A 6,455-nucleotide genomic window follows, 5' to 3' on the forward strand; every position below is an offset into this window, starting at 1 on the left:
CCCAGTATGGGTCAGGAATACCTCTTATAAGCACTCGCAACGTCTATCACCCTGGACAGTAACTGCCTGCTTTCTTTGTCTCTATTCTCCACTCTACTGTAACTTCCACGAGAACAGAGAGTATTCCTGTTTCCCCGGACCGTTATTTGCCCCAGGACCCAGCAAAGAGCCCAGCACATGGCAAATGCTGCATAAATATTTATTGAATGAATGCTTAGAACTCCCTGCCATGTTAACAACTATCTATCCAATATTAGTTTCCTTTGCTCTAAGTCATACAGTTACTTGACATTTCTAAGGCCTGGAGTGAATTCTTCCTTCCACTCCCCATAATCTCCCTACAGTCTGCTTAAATCCTATACTTCAATCAAAATGTAGTTCTACTCTCATTTTTACAAAAATTTCCAAAATCACTAGCCTTCAATAATTGTCTGTTAGAAAATTCTAAAGTTCGGTGTCTAAATCAACTGTTCTCAGGCTTTCCTCACAGAAAAACTTACTAGATTAAGTTACATGTTAAACGATTTATTGTTATGCACAATTTGTAATTTCTGGCTAATTGGATGTAATTCTACTCCTTTCTCCCCAATTTAAGAAAGCATACTGAAATGTGAATAAAAATGACTTTATTATCCTTATAATCTGCTCTGATTTATTTTACAAAGGTAAATCATTTGCAAAATTTGCTTCATTATTAGCAACAAATTACTTGTGATGCCTCACTGGTCTAAATTCCTCATTTGGCGCTAAGCACAAACTCTTTTATTTTTAAATCTTTTTTAGGATATGCCTATCTTTCTGACTACGTTAAAAACATCAAGAAAAACAAGGATATTGATATATACGCCTATACATGAATAAATATGCATATATATTTAATTTATCTTGTAGTTATATCATAGTGCACTAAGCATAAGAGAAAGGCAAGACACATTTCCAAAACACTCCCTGCTGAGGTTTATGTCAAGAATGAGCATGAAGCAGCTTGGAACAGTAGGAAAGAAAACTGGATTTAGAAGCACAGGCTCCAAGGCAATACGCTGGCTCTGGGATTCCGGACCAAGAAGTTACTTACTTATCCCTTGAGCTTCTCTCATACAATAAAAGAAAACATTGGATGAAAACATTATCTTAGGCCAGTGGGTCTCAATGGTTTGCAGGAGCAGCCACTTTTAACCAAAATACACAGGCCTGATCCTTCCTTTCTCTTGCTCATTCACTACCCTGGGATGGGAGGGCAAGAGAAAACGAGACATATTTGGAAAACTACAGCCTTAGACTCTGAGATTATTCAGTGTAGTGACCTCTGACAGCTTTGTGTAGTTGCAGGGAGAAAGCGTCTTTCACCATGTTTCCATGATTATTCTGATTACTAAGAGCCGTTTTTATTAAATTGAAGCCAGTTACTGTTTTCTCAGAGTTCTCATCTCCGGGGGCTGGAGAGGGAAACACAGAGATTCATAGGTGTCCTAAGCTCTCTACAGTCTACTTACAAAACCCACCTTGTGAAATTCCTAACAATATAATTGTTTCCTTCAATGTTTTCCCCGTTATCACAGTCAACTCATAAAAGGCCTTACATTGATAAGAGTTCACATAAAGCCTGGAAGATAGCACAATACATGTTTGCTGCTTGACTAATCTCCAGTTGCACAGAGGGCTGCTGTCTCTGATAATTCACACTAACAGTTTGTTGTGGTTATATTTATATCTAGCACAGTAGGAGACACTAGAAGGTGGTTAATAAGTGCTTCTGAATTTACTAGAATAACCTGTACATCTTGGTTCTTTTTCAAGGTAGTGAGGAAAGCTCTCTAATTTAATCCGACTCTGGCCCTTAGTAGCTCAGAGAGAAGTCTCTTACAAAAAGGGAAGAGGATAAAACCTTGTTAGCAATTTAGCATTGCTGAGTCAGGTGACAGCATTTAATTTGCTCACTAAAGACAGCAACATGATCTCCAGGGCATGGCAAGAACAAAGCTGCTGCTAATAAAGAGCCCTCACATTTGTTTAGTCCTTTATTGGTTACAAAGTGCTTTCATATCGCTCATCTCACTTGAGCTCCCAGCAACCTTGTCAGGCAGATGTTATTCACCTTAATTTCACAGAAGCAGAAGCTAAGGCTTAGATGGCTCATATGACATGCCCAAAGTCACACAGCTAGGAAATGGCAGAGGGGACTAGTACCAAGATATCCCTACGTGTATTAATCAGGGTTTTTTTCAAAACAAGAAAGTTAAAATAGTTTAAGCAGCAAATAAATTTTTGGCTTATACAGCTGGTAAGTTATAGAAGATACTGTGGTTATCTCCCCAATATCTGTTCCCTTTTCTCTTGGCATCTCCCCTAACTGTTGTTCATTATCGACTCTCCCTCTCCATCCCTAGCGTGGAGCCCATCTGCTTTTGGGGGAACTGACACACCCCCACCCCACCCCCAACCCCCTCGATTCAAGGAGGGCTTATGCTCAGGTTTCCATTAATCAGCATAATCCCACCTCCTGGCCACAGTTATTTGTTCAAGGATGGGCATGTGACACTACATGGACCAATGAGAAGATAGGAGAGGTTTGCTGAGAGTTTCAGGGAAAGAATTTCCTGAAAAAGTATCTGGAAGCAACTGTCTCCACCAGATGTGAGGGGAATGGATACAACTGCCTTTTTACAACTATACAGAAAACCAGCCTTAGAATGAAGCTGACACTGTGGATGGCAAACAGGGTCTTTGATAACACTGTCAAACTACTAGATCAACTAATTCAGAAGCACAACTATCTCTGAATCTTGCAGTTTCATACACCATGAGCTGCCTTAGAATACTTCATGGCAAGTAACAGAAAACTCAGATTGGTCTAGACGCTGAAGGGCTTCCTGTTCCTCGCCTGTCTGCCACGGAGTATAACTCAGTTACCTGAGGGAATGGAAGGAAGAGCTGCAGAAACAAGGGCTTTGGGGATCGGAATTCAGGTCTCCAGGTCACCAGGACTTTCCCTTTTCATCTTGCACTTTCATTTTCTTCTCTTGTAGACATGCTTTTTCCACCAGGTGGCAAACAAATGATTACCTGCCACCTCAGTGTATCAGAGAGAGTGCTGACAGGAAATAGAGGCGTTTCACATTGAGTAATTTGAGGAGAGTTTAATAAAGAGATTATATACAAAGATATGGGTGGAAATACCACAAAGGATAATGTAGTGCCCCAGGGCTAGAAACAGCCTGGTGGGAAGATGTTACCTCTCTGAACCCGAAGAGATGAGGGGAGGTAGCAGTTACTGGAATTAGAGACCAAAAGGGCTATGTGGAGAGGGTACCCTGACATGAGTTGTGTCAAGGGATAAGTCAGATTGCATTTCAACATCAATCTCTTCCTTCCTCCAGTTACCTGCTGATGTTTCCCCATTGGCCAACTAGATTGGCAGCAGACGAGAAGGAAGCCTGTGGATGTACTCCGTACAGGTCAACCTCCTGAGGCAGAGTGGGCTGTAGAAGAATGGAGAGTAGATTTAGAGGGGAGTATGGAAGACATCTGGTACACTAAGGTGAGCAGCCTTTGCAGAATGAGAGTATTTCTTTTTCACATCATCTGAATGTCACTACCTGTAAAAGGATTCTGGCCTTGTTTGGGACAGTGGCTTGCTTCTTGGACCAACTATCTAAACATATAAATAATTCCTTGCTCCCAACAAATACTCTATAGAGTTGATCTTGGAAAAGTATATTGGGGAGAGGTTTATTATAAAACATAAACACCACCATGAACAGGCAGAATATTTAGATCTTACCTGGTTTTCCACTAATCTTTTTAACTTATGAAGTTAAATACAAGGCTATGGCTATCATAAAGCAGCTCAGGTCAACGTAGCTGTTATGATGGGCAGTACATTATTATTTTTATTGTTATTATTATTAGATTATAACATTATATTTATTACTGTTAAAACAAATTATTATCATTATTAAATTACAGCTTAATGATTAGAAGCAGGACCTTTGCTCATAATAGCAAAAACTGAAAACAACCTAAATTTTCCTATGTTCTCACAATGGAATATTAATCAGGAATGAAAATGAAGTGACAAAAAAGTTTTAGTAACATAGAAAATCCCAGAAGATAACATAGATTATTAAAATCTTTTTTAAAAAATAAAACGAGTGAGCTGGGGCTGGCCCCGTGGCCGAGTGGTTGAGTTCGCACGCTCCGCTGCAGGTGGCCCAGTGTTTCGTTGGTTCGAATCCTGGGCGCGGACATGGCACTGCTCATCAAACCACACTGAGGCAGCGTCCCACATGCCACAACTAGAAGGACCCACAACGAAGAATATACAACTATGTACCGGGGGGCTTTGGGGAGAAAAAGGAAAAAATAAAATCTTTAAAATAAAATAAAATAAAATGAGTAAAACAAATGACGTGTGTGATAAAAAACCCTCTCCCCAAAAGTAATGATAAAAACAAAATTCAAGAGGGTGGGTGTCTTTGAGGGGGAGGCAAGGAGATGGGATAGGGATGGAGAACATAGGAAGATGTAAGTTATTTATTCTTAGCTTAAGTGGTAGGTTCATAGATGTTCATTTTATTAGTACAGATAAATAAGTGAAAATAAATAAATGAATAAGAGGGCTTTGTACTGGACCAGTGATGACTATATATCATAAACTGAGGATTATATTTAATCTATACTCTCTACTAGGAACAACAACATTCTTCACCAAGAATAATGCTCATAACAGCTTTATTTGTAATAGTGAAAAACCGAAAATAACCCCAATAGCACCAACTGAAATTAGTGACTGGTTAACCAAACTACACATCCATACAGTAGAATACTACTCAGCAATAAAAAGTAACAAACCAGTAATAAACACAACAACCTGGATGGATATCAAGGGCATTATGCTTAGTTAAAAGTTAATTTCGAAAGGCTATTTACTACTCGACTCCATTTAATAACATTCTTGAAATGACAAAATTATAGACATGGAGAACAAATTAGTGGTTGCCGGAGCATGACAGGGTGAGGTGAAAATATAAAGGAGTAGCTCTAGGGAGTTCCTTTGTGGTTATGGAACAGATCTGTATCTTGAATGTGGTGGTGGTCACACAGATGTACACATGGGATAAAAGTGCATAGAACTATACACACACACACCAAAAAAACATATTATAAAGATACAGTATTCTAAGCATGTTGGTACAGACACATGAATGGACAAAAAGATCATTAGAATGGAAAAGAAAGACAGTTATGGATCCAAATACATATAGAAATTAAGTATTTGATGAGATGACTTTTCAAATCAGTGACAAAAAAGATTGGTTATTTAACAAAAATTGTCCTAAATAGATAAAAGACATATATAAGTAAAAAAAGCAAAATAGTTAATGTGCTAGGAGAAAGTATGGGATAATTTTTCTTAAATAATCAAGGAGAAACCGAGAAAACAAAGTAAAATATTTATATAGATTACATAAAATTTAAAATAACGCACAGTAAATAATACAATAAATAAAGTCGAAAGATAAATGACAAGCTGGAAAAAATGTTTGCAAGACATATGACAGACAAAAAACTGATTTCCTTAACATACAAAGAGTTCTTACATAAGACAGAGACAACCAATATACAAATAGGAAAAGACACAAACAGAAGTAACAAACTAAAAAATGCCTGCAAAATACATAATACGATGTGCAATCTCAAATTTTAAAGATATAAATTAAAATTAAGAACTTTTTAAAAGTTTGATAATTAATTGTTTTGGCCAAGGTTTAAGGAGGAAAAAAAGTCAAATATTTGGCATCTTAGAAGGCCAGAGACCCTAAATCTTACAGGCAATTATCATTTCATTCATACATTTATTCATTCAGCAACTCACAATACTTAGTATCTACATGTGCCAGGCATTCTTGGTGCTGAATATGCAGCAGTGAACAAAATAGATAAAAATCCCTGCCCTGGCGAAGCTCACATTCATTTGGGTAAAGAATTGGGAGGCATGCTGACAGCAAGCTTTGGATGAAGAGAGGAGTAAGATGGGGGAGACAAGGATAAATTTTACCTACTTTACATCTCCATGTTCGAATCTCCTCCCTCTCAATGGTCTGGCAATACCCTACCCATTTACTCCAGAGTTCATTTCTAATGAATCTTACCTCCCTATTTCCCACTCACCCTACATTGTAAAAAATATTTTTTTAATTATAAAACAGTATATAATGTAGTGTTATTTTTTACTTTTCCTGCAATGTGTACAATTGTGCCTTGGACACAGCAGATGTTTGTTAAATGAATAAGTGAATTTTTGTCAAAGGCAGTATATGGAATATATAAGCAGTAGAGCTGTTACGAGAGCAAGCAGATGGCTTGCAGGGAGGGGCAGAAGAACAGATGACCAGGTTGCTGCTCCAAGATGCACAATATACCTCATATTAACTGTGTAATAAATGTGAATCATC

Source organism: Equus asinus, chromosome 20, assembly GCF_041296235.1.
Source record: "Equus asinus isolate D_3611 breed Donkey chromosome 20, EquAss-T2T_v2, whole genome shotgun sequence".
Lineage (NCBI taxonomy): Eukaryota > Metazoa > Chordata > Mammalia > Perissodactyla > Equidae > Equus > Equus asinus.